Source organism: Oreochromis aureus, linkage group 4 (genome assembly GCF_013358895.1).
Source record: "Oreochromis aureus strain Israel breed Guangdong linkage group 4, ZZ_aureus, whole genome shotgun sequence".
Taxonomy (NCBI): Eukaryota; Metazoa; Chordata; class Actinopteri; order Cichliformes; family Cichlidae; genus Oreochromis; species Oreochromis aureus.
The window spans coordinates 2234338-2255586 of record NC_052945.1 but is presented as its reverse complement, the minus strand read 5'-3'; the positions used below and the strand labels follow the sequence as shown (position 1 = coordinate 2255586).

Genomic DNA, 21249 nt, shown 5'->3' with positions numbered 1-21249 from the left:
TATATGGTGGTGAAAAAAAAATGCCCCACTGAGCAGGATTCGAACCTGGCCCTCCTGGTGGCTATTCATTTCCCTGAGCCAAAGTCATTCTTACAAAGAAGAGGTGGAGAGACGGACAATTCTGCTGAAATGAGCAGAAACTGCTGAGAATTGTGCTGATAAGAGGTGAAAAGGCTGAAAATTTTGCAGAAAAGAGGTGAATCAGCAGAATTATTGCAGAAAAGAGGCAAAGAAGCAGAAACTTGTGCTGAAAAGAGATAACTCAGCAGAGATTCTGCTGAAAAGAGTGTTTTTTTTCTGAAAACAGCCAAAAAAGCTGGAATTTGTGCTGAAAAGGGGTGAAAAAAATGAAAATTTTGCTGAAAAGGGGTGAAGAAGCTAAAGTATACCAAATCAAAGTATTTGTGCCAAAACATAGTGTTTCTGCCATATTGTGGTACTACTACATTACAACATGAATGAAGATGAAAAGAAACTGGCAACAAAGTCCTCCACTACAAAACAGTCTGATACCACTTCTTTGCAGTGTTCACGTTTACTAAGGCACTACCCAAAAGGTGCCACAAGAGGGCACTCCAACACAACAGATGACCTATGTACACTGATGCACTTAGTAACAGTCAGCCTCCGTGGATTGGCAGAAATACTGTGATTTAGTAGTAATACTATAACATAACAGATATACTGTGATGTTGCAGACATAGTATGTTTTGCACTAGTCATTTGTAGTGAAAAAAAAATAGCAATATAAATTACAGGTCTGTGATAGTGTATAAATTTGTAGTGAAAAAAAATGTGGACCAAGGTGGGATTGAACCCACAACCTTTGAGCTGCAGAGCCGTGTCATTACTGATTGCGCCACCTGGAAAGGGGGGTGGCTAAAAACAAAGAGATCAGCAATCAGAAATAGATCGCGGTGAGAGGCGGCGCCGCTTTTTTTTGGAGTTACAAAACGTCGTGTAACTCAAAAACTAGGAGGGCTATCAGCATAATTCTTGTACTGGGTGAATCAGCGGACCTTGGTGTGTAGTTTGACTGCACTATGATTTGGCAAAAATACTATGTTTTAGCACAAAAAAATATGTTTTGGCTCAAAAACTTGTATTTTGCAGTTATACTATGATTTGGAAGAAAAACTATGCTTTGGAAGAAACACTATGCTTTGGAACAAATACCATGATTTGGCAGAAATACTATGAGCACTAATAATATAACATAGCAGAAATACTATTATTTGGGTGAATGCTATTGTTTGGCACAAACACTATGATTTAGCACTGTACAGAATGGTGTACGTCAGTTTAATGCTGGGTGGTGCTGCAATAGTAGCTATCCTCGGTCAGAAGGAGGGCTGGCATCCAGGGATTAGATTACCACAGGTGGAGTTTATTGGCAGTCAGATGGATGTTACAGGGAGATATGGCATACAGTAGGAGGATGTGGAGGGTGATATGGTGTGGTTTCTATGATTAAGAACAGGGTATACATTACAACATGAATACAGATTAAAGATTAAAGAAACTGGCAACAAATTCCTCCACTACAAACCAGTCTGATACCACTTCTTGCAGTGTTCACATTTACTAAGGCACTACCCAAAAGGCGTCACAAGAGGGCACTCCAACACAAGAGATGACCTATGTACACTGATGCACTTAGTAACAGTCAGCCTCCTACTTAGCCACTCGTAATACAGCGATATTACAGTGTACAAATTCACATAAATATGATTTGGCAGAAATACTAAACTTTGGCACAAATACTATAATTGAGTACAAGTACTCTAAGATAACAGAAATACTATGATTTAGCAGAAATACAATGTTTTGCAGAAACACTGTAATTTCACTCAAATACTATGAGATAGCAGTAATACTATGATTTGGCAGAAATACTACGTTTTAGTACAAATACTATGACAAAGCAGAAATACTATGACTTAGAAGTAATACTATCACAAAAGGGATTCCTCAAAATACTATGAAATTGCAGTAATTCTATGATTTGGCAGAAATACGGTACTTCATACAAATACAATGCTTTGGTACAAATACTATATTTTGGTTTGAATACTATGATTTGCAACAAATACTATGATTTGGCACGAGTAGTATGATTTAGTACAAATACTACGAATTGGCAGAAATACTATGCCTTAGTAGTAATACCATAACATAACAGATATACTGTTATGTTGCAGACAGTCTATGTTTTTGCACAAATACCACAATATGGCAGAAATACTATGTTTTAGCACAAATACTATGATTTGGTATAAATACTATGTTTTGGCACATATACCTTATTCAGCAGATATACTATAACATAACAGAAATTCTACGACATAGTAGTAATACTATAACATAACCCACATATTAATTGGGCACAAATACTATAATTTGGCACAAGTACCATGTTTTTGCAAAATCCCATAATTTGGCACAAATACTATGATATGGCAGAAATACTATGATTGGGTACAAATACTATGATTGGGCAGAAATACTATGTTTCAGTACAAATACTATGATTTAGCAGAAATACTATGTTTTAACATAAATACTATTTTTGGCAGAAATTTCTGCTAAAGGTACTATTTCTGCCTTTTGGCAGAAATACTGTAATTTGGCATAAATACTATGATTTGGGATAAATACTATGATTTGACAGATATACTATATTCAGTATATATACTATAACATAACAGAAATACTTCCACCTAGTAGTAATACTATAATATATCAGAAATATTCTGATTTGGCCCCAAAACCATGATTTGGCACAAATACCATGACTTGGCAAAAATACTATGATTTAGCAGAAATACTATGATTGAGCAGAAGTACTAAGATGTAGTAGAAGTACTTTGATTTAGCAGAAATACTATTATGGAGGAGTAATACTTTAACATGAGAGAAATATTGAGACACACACACATACACAGAGCGCAAAGTGAACAGGAGCTGTTAAGAGTCTGGGCTTGGTATATCTAGGTCAGTTAAATTAGCTGCACCTGCTGTAATCAGCCCTTACACACACAGACACAGAGAGAGGTGTGAGTTTTCTTCAGTGTATTTCTGACATTCAGGATTCCCCTCGAACAAATGGCCATAATTTCCTAACCGTGGGGGCTAGAACGGTCATTCTGACACCGTTTTGTTCAGAAGAGATGGGGAAATCTGGAGGTCTTCATAATTCAGAGATAAAATATAAATTATTGAAGATATATGACTTGTAATACACTGTAACTGAGTAGAGGCGAAGCAAAACTGCCTTGACTTGCCCTCAAACAACGTTTTGTAACTCTAAATCTATATGGAGCATCAAAATCATTCTTTCACTGTAAGAAACAGCAGGCTTTGGTGAACAGTCATGGGAATTTTCAGGTCTCTGTGGAAATCCATCAAAAGATATGATGAGAGAAAAAAAGTGCCTCATTTCCAGAGTTTGAAATCTGAAGAGATCTGAGCAAGGCATGAAATTCCTACTCTCAAACAAGTGTAATTCATGGCCAAACGGTAATAGGTGATAAAAACTTTTTGACTTGTGAGCATCAGGAGTGTCTGAAGATATATTTGCACAAGCGTCATGTCTCAACTTTGTTTCGTTAAGGAGATATGACGATTTAAAAATGCCTCTCATTAGAGAAATACAGCGGTGATTTTGAACAAACTCTCCATAGACTTTCTATGGACAATTTTCAGACTTTGTGTTACTCTGAGGAGATTTGCAAAAAAATCTATAACTCCCACAACAATGATAGTGACATTTTTGAAAGCCAGCAAAAATACCTACGTTTTGATGTATAATTTGTGGGGTTGAGTGGAAATTGGGCGAGTAGCAAGAAGTTGTTGGAACATGAAGAGAAAATTCAGAATGGATGAGTGTCCACTCTGAGTTAATTGCATAGCAACCATAACAACGCATGTATTTTCTGAAAAATCACAATTTTGCAACTGAAAACTTAAAGAGGTATAAGATTAAAACGGTAGAAGATCTGAAAAAGCTGAATCAGACAGGAATAGCCCAATAATCTGAGAACATTTTAAAGTTTGAATGGAGTTTCTAGGTGAAAGTATGACAAAGTAGTTAAGTTTCAAAAACAAGCAAGTTTTAGCAGAATTGTGGAAGTTTTCCATTCATTTCAATGGGACAAATTAAAGGAAAAAAGTGTAATATTTTAAAAAGTATAACAGTAATAAACACCAAAAGTCATTGCCGAAAGAGCAGAAAGAGCAGAACAGTATAGAGTTTGAACTGAGAAAATCGGCTGAAAACTGAGGAAGTAGTTAAGTGCCAAAAAGTGTAATGGAAGCAACTAGAAGAATAATAATAATAAAGAATAAAGAGAAACAGGAACTCAATAGTGTGGAAGCCCTTTAAGGGCATCCACACAACTAGAAAAAATTTGCATTTCCTGCGAAAATGCTGTGTGGATGCCTTAATGCTGAAGCTGTCTGCTGAAAAGCTGAAAAAGCTGAAAAGTTGCAAAAAGTTGTATGGTGGTGAAAAAAAAAACATGTCGCCCCGAGCAGGATTCGAACCTGGTCTTCCTGGTGTCAAGGCAGCTACTCATCTCACTGAGCTAAACTCATTCTCTCAAGAAGAGGAGGAGAGACCGACAATTCTGCTGAAATGAGCAGAAGCTGCTGAGAAGTATGCTGAGAAGAGGTGAAAAGGCTGAAAATTTTGCAGAAAAGAGGTAAATCAGCAGAATTTCTGCAGAAAAGAGGCAGAACAAAAGAGAAAACTGAAAACAGGTTTTGCCATGACCGGGATTTGAACCTGACCGTTCTCATCTCAAGGCAGCTGCTCATCTCACTGAACCAAACTCTTTCTCTCAAAAAAAGAGATGGAGAAACTGACAATTTTGCTAAATGAGCAGAAGCTGCTGAGAATTGTGCTGAGAAGAAGTGTTGGAGCGTTAACAAGAATCTGAGGTCCATATTAGAAAAGCTGCTAAAATCATAAAACTTTGCAGAATTGTAATAAATTAGCAATATAAATTACAGGTCTGTCTGTGATAGTGTATAAATTTGTAGTGAAAAAACCATGTGGACCAAGGTGGAATTGAACCCACGACCTTTGGGCTGCAGACCCGTGTCATTACCAAATGCGCCACCGGCAAAGAGAGCCAGTGCCTGGAAAACAGGGAGATGAGCAGTCAGAATTAGATCGCGGTGAGGGCGTAAGCGCCGTTTTCTGGAGTTACAAAACGTCGTGTAACTCAAAAACTAGGTGGGATAGAAGCACAATTCCTTTACTGGGTGAATCAGCAGAATTTCATGAACTTTGACTGCGATAGCTTTTGTACCTCCGTCATGCGGAGATATGACGAGAGAAGAAACGGCTTCATTTTAAGAGTTTGAAAACAAACGTAATTTATGGCTCAAGAGTTTGAAAACAAACGTAATTTATGGCTCAACAGTAAGATGACAGTAACAACTCCTCCAACCGTGAGTGTCAGCAGTGTCTGAAGATGAATTGGCACAAGCCTCTCGTCTTAACTTTGCTTTATTAAAATTATTGTGGCATGCAGATGAATCTTGCAAAGAAGCTCACAGGGACAGATTGAGCCTGTATTTCCACCCCAAGCTGGTAGGGGGAGTTTTTTATTGAACATACTTGCTTGCGTCACAATGTGCTTCAAGGGTCAATAACAGCATAACAGAACTCACTTATGGTACTGCATTCTTCCTATAAAACAATAACTGTCAGTGACTTTGTACCATAGTATAAACACAACATTCAAGACAACAGTTAAAAGTAACGTAACCATAAACAATGAAACAAGAACATCTCAAATGCAGCACATGTCCCAAGGCATGATGGGAGAGAACTAGCTGTTCCCCCAACACGCCACATTATTTATGATTTATGATTTGGCAGAAACACTGGGACTTGGTATAAATACTATGATTTACATGAAATACTTTGACTTAGCAGAAATTCTGTAATCTAGCAAAAAGCACTTCAGCATAGCAGAAATTCTATGATTGAGCAGAATTACTAGGATTTAGCACAAACACTATGATTTGTCTAAAAAAAAAAAAAAACCTTTATTTTGCAGTTATATTGTGATTTGGCAGAAATACTATGAGCAGTAATAATATAACATAGCAGAAATACTGTTATTTTGTGGAAATACTATGCTTTGGCACAAATACCATGATTTGGCCAAAATACTATGATTTAGCAGAAATACTAAGATGTAGTAGAAGTACTTTGATTTAACAGAAATACTATTATGGAGGAGTAATACTTTAACATGGGAGAAATATTGATACAGACACACAAACATACACATACACAGAGCCTAAAGGGAACAGTGGCTGTTAAGAGTCTGGGCTTGGTATATCTAGGTCAGTTAAATTAGCTGCACCTGCTGTAATCAGCCCTTACACACACAGACACACAGAGAGGTATAAGTTTTCTGCAGTGTATTTCTTACATTCACATTCAGGATTCCCCTCGAACCTCCTGGTCTCAAGGCAGCTACTCATCTCACTGAGCCAAACTCATTCTCACAAAAAAGAGGTAGATAGACTGACAATTGTGCTGAAATTATCAGAAGCTGCTGAGAACTGTGCTGATAAGAGGCAAAAGGATGAAAATTTTGCAGAAAAGAGGTGAATCAGCAGAATTTCTGCAGAAAAGAGGCAAAGAAGCAGAACCTTGCGCTGAAAAGAGGTGAATCAGCAGAGTTTCTGCTGAAAAGAGGTTTTTTTGAAAACCGCCAAAAAGCTGGAATTTGTGCTGAAAAGGGGTGAAAAAATGAAAATTTTGCTGAAAAGGGGTGAAGAAGCTAAAGTATACCAAATCAAAGTATTTGTGCCAAAACATGGTATTTCTGCCATATTGTGGTATTTGTGCCACAAAAGTTACTACATTACAACATGAATACGGATTAAAGATGAAAGAAACTGGCAACAAATTCCTCCACTACAAACCAGTCTGATACCACTTCTTTGCAGTGTTTACTAAGGCACTACCCAAAAGGCGCCACAAGAGGGCACTCCAACACAAGAGATGACCTATGTACACTGATGCACTTAGTAACAGTCAGCCTCCTACTTAGCCACTACGTAATACAGCGATATTACAGTGTACAAATTCACATAAATTTGCAGGGGAACAAACAAAGCAGGAACAAGCCCAAAACAATCAAATAACTGTGCTGCCATAGCTATCGCTAACTAGCACATACGCTAAAGGTAACTAAAACCAATACACACAAGTAGCAGGGTAAACATCTTAAGCATGGAACATTAACTCACGTTTATGTGACACACACCATCCCCAACAAATACAGGATGGGCTATTTGCTCCCCTTCCCAGCAGCTCTCCTCAATCGTTAGCACAGGAACGAAGGAAGACCATCTAGCTCAGAAGTCCCATGAATTCCCTCACTGCTCAGAGGCTGCTGGGTAATGTAGCTCACACTAACACAGGTTTTCTACAAGCACAAATACTATAACATAGCAGAAATACTGTGATTTTGTTGAAATACTATGCTTTAGGACAAATACTATGATTTGGCAGAAATACTATGTTTTAGGACATATACTATGATTTGGCTCAAATACTATGATATAGCAGCAATACTATGTTTTGGTACAAATGCTGTGCTTAGGCACAAATATTATGATTTGGCAGACACTATGATTTAGCAGAGATAATATGATTTGGCAGAAATACTAAACTTTGGCACAAATACTATAATTGAGTGCAAGTACTTTAAGATAACAGAAATACTATGATTTAGCAGAAATACAATGTTTTTGCAGAAACACTGTAATTTCACTCAAATACTATGAAATAGCAGTAATACTATGATTTGGCAGAACAACAGAAATTCTACGACTTAGTAGTAATACTATAACATAACAGAAATATTAATTGGGCACAAATACTATAATTTGGCACAAGTACCATGTTTTGGCAAAATCCCATAATTTGGCACAAATACTATGATTTGGCAGACACTATGATTTAGCAGATATAATATCATTTGGCAGAAATACTAAACTTTGGCACAAATACAATAATTGAGTACTTTAAGATGAGAGAAATACTATGATTTAGCAGAAATACAATGTTTTGCAGAAACACTGTAATTTCACTCAAATACTATGAAATAGCAGTAATACTATGATTTGGCAGAAATACTATGTATCAGTACAAATACTATGACAAAGCAGAAATACTATGACTTAGAAGTAATACTATAACAAAAGGGATTCCTCAAAATACTATGAAATTGCAGTAATTCTATGATTTGGCAGAAATACTGTACTTCAGACAAAAATACAATGCTTTGGCACAAATACTATATTTTGATTTGAATACTATGATTTGGCACGAGTAGTATGATTTAGTACAAATACTACGAATTGGCAGAAATACTGTGACTTAGTAGTAATACTATAACATAACAGATATACTATGATTTTGCAGACAGTCTATGTTTTTGCACAACTAGCACAATATGGCAGAAATACTATGTTTCAGTACAAATACTACACGATTTGGCAATAATACTGGGTTTTAGCACAACTACTGAGATTTGGGTGAAATACTATGATTTAGCAGAAATACTATGACTTCGTTACAAATACAATGTTTTGGTTCAAATAATATGATTTGCAAAAATACTATGATTTGGTACAAGTACCATGATTTAGTACAAATACTACAATTTCGCTCAAATACTATGAAATTGCAGTGATACTATGATTTTGAAGGAATACTGTGATTTGGTAGAAATACTATGCCTTAGTAGTAATACTATAACATAGCAGATATAATGTGATTTTGCAGACATAGTATGTTTTGCACAAATACTACGATTTTGCTCAAATACTATGGAATTGCAGTAATACTATGATTTGGAATACTATGATTTGGTAGGAATACTATGCCTTAGTAGTAATACTATAACATAACAGATATACTATGATTTTGCAGAAATTCTATGTTTTTGCACAAATACTACAACAACTACTACTACAAATACTACAAAATACTATGTTTGGGCAGTAATACTATTATTTGCTATAAATACTATTATTTGGCACATATACTATAATCAGCAGATATACTATAACATAACAGAAATTCTACGACTTAGTAGTAACACTATAATATAACATAAAGTTTAACTGGGCACAAATAACATGATTTGGCACAAATTTGGCAGAAAGATACCATGATTTGGCACAAATACGATCATATTGCAGAAATACTATGATTGGGTACAAATACTATGTTTTAGCACAAAAATATGTTTTGGCTCAAAAACTTTTATTTTGCAGTTATACTATGATTTGGAAGAAAAACTATGCTTTGGAACAAATACCATGATTTGGCAGAAATACTATGAGCAGTAAAAAAATATAACATAGCAGAAATACTATTATTTGGGTGAATGCTATTGTTTGACACAAACACTATGATTTAGCACTGTACAGAATGGTGTACGTCAGTTTAATGCTGGGTGGTGCTGCAATAGTAGCTATCCTCAGTCAGAAGGAGAGGCTGGCATCCAGGGATTAGATTTCCACAGGTGGAGTTTATTGGCAGTCAGATGGATGTTACAGGGAGATATGGCATACAGTAGGAGGATGTGGAGGGTGATATGGTGTGGTTTCTATGATTAAGAACAGGGTATACATTACAACATGAATACGGATTAAAGATTAAAGAAACTGGCAACAAATTCCTCCACTACAAACCAGTCTGATACCACTTCTTGCAGTGTTCACATTTACTAAGGCACTACCCAAAAGGCGTCACAAGAGGGCACTCCAACACAAGAGATGACCTATGTACACTGATGCACTTAGTAACAGTCAACCTCCTACTTAGCCACTACGTAATACAGCGATATTACAGTATACAAATTCACATAAATATGATTTGGCAGAAATACTAAACTTTGGCACAAATACTATAATTGAGTACAAGTACTCTAAGATAACAGAAATACTATGATTTAGCAGAAATACAATGTTTTTGCAGAAACACTGTAATTTCACTCAAATACTATAAGATAGCAGTAATACTATGATTTGGCAGAAATGCTACGTTTTAGTACAAATACTATGACAAAGCAGAAATACTATGACTTAGAAGTAATACTATAACAAAAGGGATTCCTCAAAATACTATGAAATTGCAGTAATTCTATGATTTGGCAGTAATCTGGTACTTCATACAAATACAATGCTTTGGTACAAATACTATATTTTGGTTTGAATACTATGATTTGCAACAAATACTATGATTTGGCACGAGTAGTATGATTTAGTACAAATACTACGAATTGGCAGAAATACTGTGACTTAGTAGTAATACTATAACATAACAGATATACTGTTATGTTGCAGACAGTCTATGTTTTTGCACAAATACCACAATATGGCAGAAATACTATGTTTTAGCACAAATACTATGATTTGGTATAAATACTATGTATTGGCACATATACCTTATTCAGCAGATATACTATAACATAACAGAAATTCTATGACATAGTAGTAATACTATAACCTAACAGAAATATTAATTGGGCACAAATACTATAATTTGGCACAAGTACCATGTTTTGGCAAAATCCCATAATTTGGCACAAATACTATGATATGGCAGGAATAGTATGATTGGGTACAAATACTATGATTGGGCAGAAATACTATGATTGGGTACAAATACTATGATTTAGCAGAAATACTATGTTTTAACATAAATAATATCTTTTGACAGAAATTTCTGCTAAAAGGTACTATTTCTGCTTTTAGCAGAAATACTGCAATTTTGTATAAATACTATGATTTGGGATAAATACTATGATTTGGCAGATATACTGTATTCAGCAAATATGCTATAACATAACAGACATTCCTCCACTTAGTAGTAATACTATAACATAAAATAAATATTATGGTTTTGCCCCAAAACCATGATTTGGCACAAACACCATGAATTTTCAAAATACTATGATTTAGCAGAAATACTATGATTGAGCAGAAGTACTAAGATGTAGTAGAAGTACTTTGATGTAGCACAAATACTATTATGGAGGAGTAATACTTTAACATGGGAGAATTATTGAGACACACACACACACACACAGAGAGCAAAGTGTACAGGGGCTGTTAAGAGTCTGGGCTTGGTATACCTAGGTCAGCTAAATTGGCTGCACCTGCTGTAATCAGCCCTTACACACACACAGACAGAGAGAGCTATGGCTTTTCTTCAGTGTATTTCTCACATTCAGGATTCCCTTGAACAAATGGCCATAATTTCCTAACCGTAGGAGCTAGAACGCTCATTCTGACACCGATTTGTTCAGAAGAGATGGGGAATCTGCAGGTCTTCATAAATCAGAGATAAAATATAAATTATTGAAGATATATGACTTGTAATACACTGTAACTGAGTAGAGGCGAAGCAAAACTGCCTTGACTTGCCCTCAAACAACGTTTTGTAACTCTGAATCTTTATGGAGCATCAAAATCATTCTTTCACCGTAAGAAACAGCACGCTTTGGTGAACAGTCATGGAAATTTTCAGGTCTCTGTGGAAATCCATCAAAAAGATATGACGAGAGAAAAAAGTGGTTCATTTCCAGAGTCTGAAATCTGAAGAAATCTGAGCGAGGGACAAATTTCCTATCCTCAGACAAGTATAATTCATGGCCAAACGGTAATAGCTGAGAAAAAACTTCTTGAATTGTGAGCATCAGGAGTGTCTGAAGATATATTGGCACAAGCCTCATGTCTCAACTTTGTTTCGTTAAGGAGATATGACGATTTGAAAATGCTTCTCATTAGAGAAATCCAGCGCTGATTTTGAAGAAACTCTCCATTGAGTTTCTATGGAGAGTTTTCAGACTTTGTGTTACTCTGAGGAGATTTGCAAAAATCTATAAGTCCCACAAGAATGATAGTGACATTTTCTGAAAGCCAGCAAGAATACCTACGCTTTGATGTATAATTTGTGGGAGTTGAGTGGAAATTGAGCGAGTAGCAAGAAGTTGTTCAGACATGAAGAGAAAATTCAGAATAGACGAGTGTACACTCTGAGTTAATTGCATAGCAACCATAACAACGCATGTATTTTCTGAAAAATCACAATTTTGCAACTCAAAACTTAAAGAGGTATAAGATTAAAACGGTAGAAGATCTGAAAAAGCTGAATCAGACAGGAATAGCCCAATAATCTGAGAACATTTTAAAGTTTGAATGGAGTTTCTAGGTGAAAGTATGACAAAGTAGTTAAGTTTCAAAAACAAGCAAGTGTTAGCAGAATTGTGGAAGTTTTCCATTCATTTCAATGGGACAAATTAAAGGAAAAAGTGTAATATTTTAAAAAGTATAACAGTAATAAACACCAAAAGTCATTGCCGGAAAGAGCAGAAAGAGCAGAACAGTATAGAGTTTGAACTGAGAAAATCGGCTGAAAACTGAGGAAGTAGTTAAGTGCCAAAAAGTGTACGGAAGCAACTAGAAGAATAACTAGAAAATTTGCATTTCCTCTTGAAAATGCTGTGTGGATGCCTTGACGCTGAAGCTGTCTGCTGAAAAGCTGAAAAGATGAAAAGTTGCAAAAGTTGTTGTGGAGAGATGGACAATTCTGCTGAAATGAGCAGAAGCTGCTGAGAATTGTGCTGATAACAGGTGAAAAGGCTGAAAGTTTTGCAGAAAAGAGGTGGATCAGCAGAATTTCTGCAGAAAAGAGGCAAAGAAGCAGAAACTTGCGCTGAAAAGAGATGAATCAGCAGAGTTTCTGCTGAAAAGAGTTTTTTTTTTCTGAAAACAGCCAAAAAGCTGGAATTTGTGCTGAAAAGGGTGAAAAAATGAAAATTTTGCTAAAAAGGGTGAAGAAGCTAAAGTATACCAAATCAAAGTATTTGTGCCAAAACATAGTGTTTCTGCCATATTGTGGTACTACTACATTACAATATGAATACGGATTAAAGATGAAAAGAAACTGGCAACAAATTCCTCCACTACAAACCAGTCTGATACCACTTCTTTGCAGTGTTCACATTTACTAAGGCACTACCCAAAAGGCGCCACAAGAGGGCACTCCAACACAAGAGATGACCTATGTATACTGATGCACTTAGTAACAGTCAGCCTCCTACTTAGCCACTATGTAATACAGCGATATTACAGTGTACAAATTCACATAAATTTGCAGGGGAACAAACAAAGCAGGAACAAGCCCAAAACAATCAAATAACTGTGCTGCCATAGCTATCGCTAACTAGCACATACGCTAAAGGTAACTAAAACCAATACACACAAGTAGCAGGGTAAACATCTTAAGCATGGAACATTAACTCACGTTTATGTGACACACACCATCCCCAACAAATACAGGATGGGCTATTTGCTCCCCTTCCCAGCAGCTCTCTCCTCAATCGTTAGCCCAGGAACGAAGGAAGACCATCTAGCTCAGAAGTCCCATGAATTCCCTCACTGCTCAGAGGCTGCTGGGTAATGTAGCTCACACTAACACAGGTTTTTCTACAAGCACAAATACTATAACATAGCAGAAATACTGTGATTTTGTTGAAATACTATGCTTTAGGACAAATACTATGATTTGGCAGAAATACTATGTTTTAGGACATATACTATGATTTGGCTCAAATACTATGATATAGCAGCAATACTATGTTTTGGTACAAATGCTGCGCTTAGGCACAAATATTATGATTTGGTGGACACTATGATTTAGCAGAGATAATATGATTTGGCAGAAATAGTAAACTTTGGCACAAATACTATAATTGAGTGCAAGTACTTTAAGATAACAGAAATACTATGATTTAGCAGAAATACAATGTCTTTGCAGAAACACTGTAATTTCACTCAAATACTTTGAAATAGCCGTAATACTATGATTTGGCAGAACATAACAGAAATTCTACGACTTAGTAGTAATAGTATAACATAACAGAAATATTAATTGGGCACAAATAGTATAATTTGGCACAAGTACCATGTTTTGGCAAAATCCCATAATTTGGCACAAATACTATGATTTGGCAGACACTATGATTTAGCAGAGATAATATCATTTGGCAGAAATACTAAACTTTGGCACAAATACAATAATTGAGTACTTTAAGATGAGAGAAATACTATGATTTAGCAGAAATACAATGTTTTTACAGAAACACTGTAATTTCACTCAAATACTATGAAATAGCAGTAATAATATGATTTGGCAGAAATACTATGTTTCAGTACAAATACTATGACAAAGCAGAAATACTATGACTTAGAAGTAATACTATCACAAAAGGGATTCCTCAAAATACTATGAAATTGCAGTAATTCTATGATTTGGCAGAAATACTGTACTGCACCAATACAATGCTTTGGTACAAATACTATATTTGGTTTGAATACTATGATTTGGCACGAGGAGTATGATTTAGTACAAATACTACGAATTGGCAGAAATACTGTGACTTAGTAGTAATACTATAACATAACAGATATACTATGATTTTGCAGACAGTCTATGTTTTTGCACAACTAGCACAATATGGCAGAAATACTATGATTTGGCACAAGTACTATGATTTAGTACAAATACTCTTATTGGCACAAATACTATGTTTCAGTACAAATACTACGATTTGGCAATAATACTGGGTTTTAGCACAACTACTGAGATTTGGGTGAAATACTATGATTTAGAAGAAATACTATGACTTCAGTTACAAATACAATGTTTTGGTTCAAATAATATGATTTGCAAAAAATACTATGATTTGGTACAAGTACCATGATTTAGTACAAATACTACAAATTAAGCTCAAATACTATGAAATTGCAGTGATACTATGATTTTGAAGGAATACTATGATTTGGTAGAAATACTATGCCTTAGTAGTAATACTATAACATAACAGATATACTGTGATTCTGCAGACATAGTATGTTTTGCACAAGTACTACGACTTTGCTCAAATACTATGAAATTGCAGTAATACTATGATTTTGAAGGAATACTATGATGTGGTAGAAATACTATGCCTTAGTAGTAATACTATAACATAACAGGTATACTGATTTTGCAGACACAGTATGTTTTTGCACAAATACTACGATTTTGCTCAAATACTATGAAACTGCAGTAATACTATCATGTTGAAGGAATACTATGATTTGGTAGGAATACTATGATTTGGTAGAAATACTATGCCTTAGTAGTAATACTATAATATAACAGATATACTGTGATTTTGCAGACATAGTATGTTTTTGCACAAATACTACGACTTTCCTCAAATACTATGAAATTGCAGTAATACTATGATTTTGAAGGAATACTATGATGTGGTAGAAATACTATGCCTTAGTAGTAATACTATAACATAACAGATATACTGTGATTCTGCAGACATAGTATGTTTTTGCACAAATACTACGATTTCGCTCAAATACTATGAAACTGCAGTAATACTATCATGTTGAAGGAATACTATGATTTGGTAGAAATACTATGCCTTAGTAGTCATACTATAACATAACAGATATACTGTGATTCTCAAGATATAGTATGTTTTTGCACAAATACTACGATTTTGCTCAAATACTATGAAATTGCAGTAATACTATGATTTTGAAGGAATACTATATATAGGTAGAAATACTATGCCTTAGTAGTAATACTATAACATAACACATATACTGTGATTTAGCAGACATATTATGTTTTTGCACAAATACTACGATTTTGCTCAAATACTCCGAAATTGCAGTGATACTCTGATTTTGAAGGAATACTACAATTTGGCAGCAATACAATGTTTGGGCACAAATACTATGATTTGCTATAAATACTATGATTTGGCACAAATACTATGATTTAGCAGAAATACTATGTTTTAACATAAATAATATCTTTTGACAGAAATTTCTGCTAAAAGGTACTATTTCTGCTTTTTAGCAGAAATACTGTAATTTTGCATAAATACTATGATTTGGGATAAATACTATGATTTGGCAGATATATTGTATTCAGCAAATATACTATGACATAACAGACATTCCTCCACTTAGTAGTAATACTTTAACATGAAATAAATATTATGGTTTTGCCCCAAAACCATGATTTGGCACAAACACCATGATTTTTCAAAAATACTATGATTTAGCAGAAATACTATGATTGAGCAGAAGTACTAAGATGTAGTAGAAGTACTTTGATTTAGCACAAATACTATTATGGAGGAGTAATACTTTAACATGGGAGAGATATTGATACACACACACACACACACATACACAGAGAGCAAAGTGTACAGGGGCTGTTAAGAGTCTGGGCTTGGTATATCTAGGTCAGCTAAATTGGCTGCACCTGCTGTAATCAGCACTTACACACACAGACACAGAGAGAGCTATGGGTTTCCTTCAGTGTATTTCTCACATTCAGGATTCCCCTCGAACAAATGGCCATAATTTCCTAACCGTAGGGGCTAGAATGGTCGTTCTGACACCGCTTTTGTTCAGAAGAGATGGGGAATCTGCAGGTCTTCTTAATTCAGAGATAAAATATAAATTATTGAAGATATATGACTTGTAATACACTGTAACTGAGTAGAGGCGAAGCAAAACTGCCTTGACTTGCCCTCAAACAACGTTTTGTAACTCTAAATCTATATGGAGCATCAAAATCATTCTTTCACCGTAAGAAACAGCAGGCTTTGGTGAACAGTCATGGGAATTTTCAGGTCTCTGTGGAAATCCATCAAAAAGATATGATGAGAGAAAAAAGTGCCTCATTTCCAGAGTTTTAAATCTGAAGAGATCTGAGAAAGGCATGAATTTCCTACTCTCAAACAAGTGTAATTCATGGCCAAACGGTAATAGATGATACAAAACTTTTTGAATTGTGAGCATCAGGAGTGTCTGAAGATATATTTGCACAAGCCTCATGTCTCAACTTTGTTTCGTTAAGGAGATATGACGATTTAAAAATGCCTCTCATTAGAGAAATACAGCGGTGATTTTGAACAAACTCTCCATTGACTTTCTATGGACAATTTTCAGACTTTGTGTTACTCTGAGGAGATTTGCAAAACATCTATAACTCCCACAACAATGACAGTGACATTTTTTGAAAGCCAGCAAAAATACCTACGTTTTGATGTATAATTTGTGGGGGTTGAGTGGAAATTGAGCGAGTAGCAAGAAGTCGTTCAGACATGAAGAGAAAATTCAGAAAGGACGAGTGCACACTCTGAGTTAATTGCATAGCAACCATAACAACGCATGTATTTTCTGAAAAATCCCAATTTTGCAACTGAAAACTTAAAGAGGTATAAAATTAAAATGGTAGAAGATCTGAAAAAGCTGAATCACACAGCAATAGCCCAATAGTCTGAGAACATTTTAAAGTTTGAATGGAGTTTCTAGGTGAAAGTATGACAAAGTAGTTAAGTTTCAAAAACAAGCAAGTTTTAGCAGAATTGTGGAAGTTTTCCATTCATTTCAATGGGACAAATTAAAGGAAAAAAGTGTAATATTTTAAAAAGTATAACAGTAATAAACACCAAAAGTCATTGCCGGAAAGAGCAGAAAGAGCAGAACAGTATAGAGTTTGAACTGAGAAAATCGGCTGAAAACTGAGGAAGTAGTTAAGTGCCAAAAAGTGTAATGGAAGCAACTAGAAGAATAATAATAATAAAGAACTAGAAAAATTTGCATTTCCTGCGAAAATGCAGTGTGGATGCCTTAACGCTGAAGCTTCCTGCTGAAAAAGCTGAAAAAGTTGAAAACTTGCAAAAATTTATATGGCGGTGAAGAAACTGAAAATTCTGCTGAAAACAGGTGAAGAAGCAGAAAATGTTTGCTGAAAAGTGGTGAAAAGCCAAAACTTCTACTGAAAGGGGTAAAGACAGAGAAATTTTTGCTGAAAAAAACATTGCCCTAAGCAGGATTCAAACCTGGCCCTCCTGGTCCTAAAGCAGCAACTCATCTCACTGAGCCAAAGTCATTTTGACAAAGAAGAGGTGGAGAGACTGACAATTCTGCTTAAATGAGCAGAAGCTGCTGAGAAGTGTGCTGATAAGAGGTGAAAAGGCTGAATATTTTGCAGAAAAGAGGTGAATCAGCAGAATTTCAGCTGAAAAGAGGTAAAGAAGCAGGAAGTTGCGCTGAAAAGAGATGAATCAGCAGAATTTCTGCTCAAAAGAGTTTTTTCTGAAAACAGCTGAGATTTGTGCTGATAATAGGGGAAAAGGCTGAAAATTTTGCAGAAGAGGTGAATAAGCAGAATTTGGGCTGAAAAGGGGTGAAAATTCTGCTGAAAAGAGTTCAATCAGCAGAATTTCTGCTGAAAAGAGTTCTGCAGAACTCTTTTCAGAATTCTGCTGAAAAGAGGTTTTTGCTGAAAACAGCTGAAAAAGCTGGGATTTGTGCTGAAAAGTGGTGAAAAAACTGAAAATTGTGCTGAAAAGGGGTGAAAAAGCTTAAATTTGTGTTGAAAAGAGTTAAAAAAGTTTAACTGTTAACTGAAAGAAATGTTGCCATAAGCGGGATTTGAACCCGGGCCTCCCAGTCTGAGAACGGATGCTCATCTCACTGAGCTAAAACACAGGTCAACCCGGCAAGGAAAAAAGTGGTGAAAAGCCAAAAACTTCTACTGAAAGGGGTAAAGACAGAGAAATTGTTGCTGAAAAAAAAACATGGCCCTAAGCAGGATCTGAACCTGGCCCTCCAGGTCCTAAGGCAGCAACTCATCTCACTGAGCCAAAGTCATTCTGACAAAGAAGAGGTGGAGAGACTGACAATTCTGCTTAAATGAGCAGAAGCTGCTGAGAATTGTGCTGATAAGAGGTGAAAAGGCTGAAAATTTTGCAGAAGAGTTGAATAAGCAAAATTCTGAAAATTCTGCTGAAAAGAGGTCAATCAGCATAATTTCTGCTGAAAAGAGGTGAATGAGCAAAATTCTGCTGAAAACAGGTTTTTGCTTAAAACAGCTGAAAAAGCTGGGATTTGTGCTGAAAAGTGGTGAAAAAACTGGAAAATTCTGGTGAAAAGGGGTGAAGAATCTGACATTTGTGTTGAAAAGAGTTAAAACAATATAATTATGCACTGAAAAAAATAGTTGCCATAAGCGGGATTTGAACCCCGGCCTCCCGCTCTGAGAACTGCTGCTCATCTCACTGAGCTAAAACACAGCTCACTCCAGGGAGCAAAATCAGTGACCATATTGATAATGTGTTCCATTCATTTCAATGGTCAAAAGTCATAGCACACATTAGCAGAAATAGCAGAATTTTTTAAAAGTCTGAACATAGTATTTATACTATAACATAGTATTTCTGCCAAATCACAGTATTTCTGGTAAATCACAGTGTTTGTGCCAAATCACAGTATTTGTACCAAATCATACCACTTGTGACAAATCATACTGTTAGCTGAATCTGTGCTAAAACACAGTATTATTAGTATTTATACTAAATAATATTTTTCTTACAAATCATAGCATTTGTGCTGAACCATAGAAAATTCTGCCAAATCATAGTATTTGAGCCAAATCATACAATTTGTGCTGAAACATTGATTTATGTATGATTTATGATTTAGCAGAAACACTGGGACTTGGTAGAAATACTATGATTTACATGAAATACTTTGACTTAGCAGAAATACTATAATCTAGCAAAAGTACTACAGCATAAATTCAGAAATTCTATCATTGAGCAAAATTACTAGGATTTAGCAGAAATACTATGATTTGGCACAAATACTATGTTTTAGCACAAAAAAATATGTTTTGGCTCAAAAACTTTTATTTTGCAGTTATACTATGATTTGGAAGAAAAACTATGCTTTGGAAGAAATACTATGCTTTGGAACAAATACCATGATTTGGCAGAAATACTATGAGCAGTAATAATATCACATAGCAGAAATACTATTATTTGGGTGAATGCTATTGTTTGGCACAAACACTATGATTTAGCACTGTACAGAATGGTGTACGTCAGTTTAATGCTGGGTGGTGCTGCAATGGTAGCTATCCTCAGTCAGAAGGAGAGGCTGACATCCAGGGATTAGATTACCACAGGTGGAGTTTATTGGCAGTCAGATGGATGTTACAGGGAGATATGGCATACAGTAGGAGGATGTGGAGGGTGATATGGTGTGGTTTCTATGATTAAGAACAGGGTATACATTACAACATGAATACGGATTAAAGATTAAAGAAACTGGCAACAAATTCCTCCACTACAAACCAGTCTGATACCACTTCTTGCAGTGTTCACATTTACTAAGGCACTACCCAAAAGGCGTCACAAGAGGGCACTCCAACACAAGAGATGACCTATGTACACTGATGCACTTAGTAACAGTCAGCCTCCTACTTAGCCACTACGTAATACAGCGATATTACAGTGTACAAATTCACATAAATATGATTTGGCAGAAATCATAAATCACAAATACTATAATTGAGTACAAGTACTCTAAGATAACAGAAATACTATGATTTAGCAGAAATACAATGTTTTTGCAGAAACACTGTAATTTCACTCAAATACTATGAGATAGCAGTAATACTATGATTTGGCAGAAATGCTACGTTTTAGTACAAATACTATGACAAAGCAGAAATACTATGACTTAGAAGTAATACTATCACAAAAGGGATTCCTCAAAATACAATGAAATTGCAGTAATTCTATGATTTGGCAGAAATACGGTACTTGATACAAATACAATGCTTTGGTACAAATACTATATTTTGGTTTGAATACTATGATTTGCAACAAATACTATGATTTGGCACGAGTAGTATGATTTAGTACAAATACTACTGAATTGGCAGAAATACTGTGACTTAGTAGTAATACTATAACATAACAGATATACTGTTATGTTGCAGACAGTCTATGTTTTTGCACAAATACCACAATATGGCAGAAATACTAGGTTTTAGCACAAATACTATGATTTGGTATAAATACTATGTTTTGGCACATATACCTTATTCAGCAGATATACTATAACATAACAGAAATTCTACGACATAGTAGTAATACTATAACATAACAGAAATATTAATTGGGCACAAATACTATAATTTGGCACAAGTACCATGTTTTGGCAAAATCCCACAATTTGGCACAAATACTATGATATGGCAGAAATACTATGATTGGGTACAAATACTATGATTGGGCAGAAATACTATGTTTCAGTACAAATACT

At 35.3% G+C, this 21249-nt stretch overlaps 1 protein-coding gene across 5 annotated transcripts in view; it reads left to right on the top strand.

The window, feature by feature from the left end:
- Positions 1-21249, top strand: part of taok2a (TAO kinase 2a) — a 97384-nt gene that overhangs the window by 45308 nt on the left and 30827 nt on the right. The window lies entirely within an intron of this gene.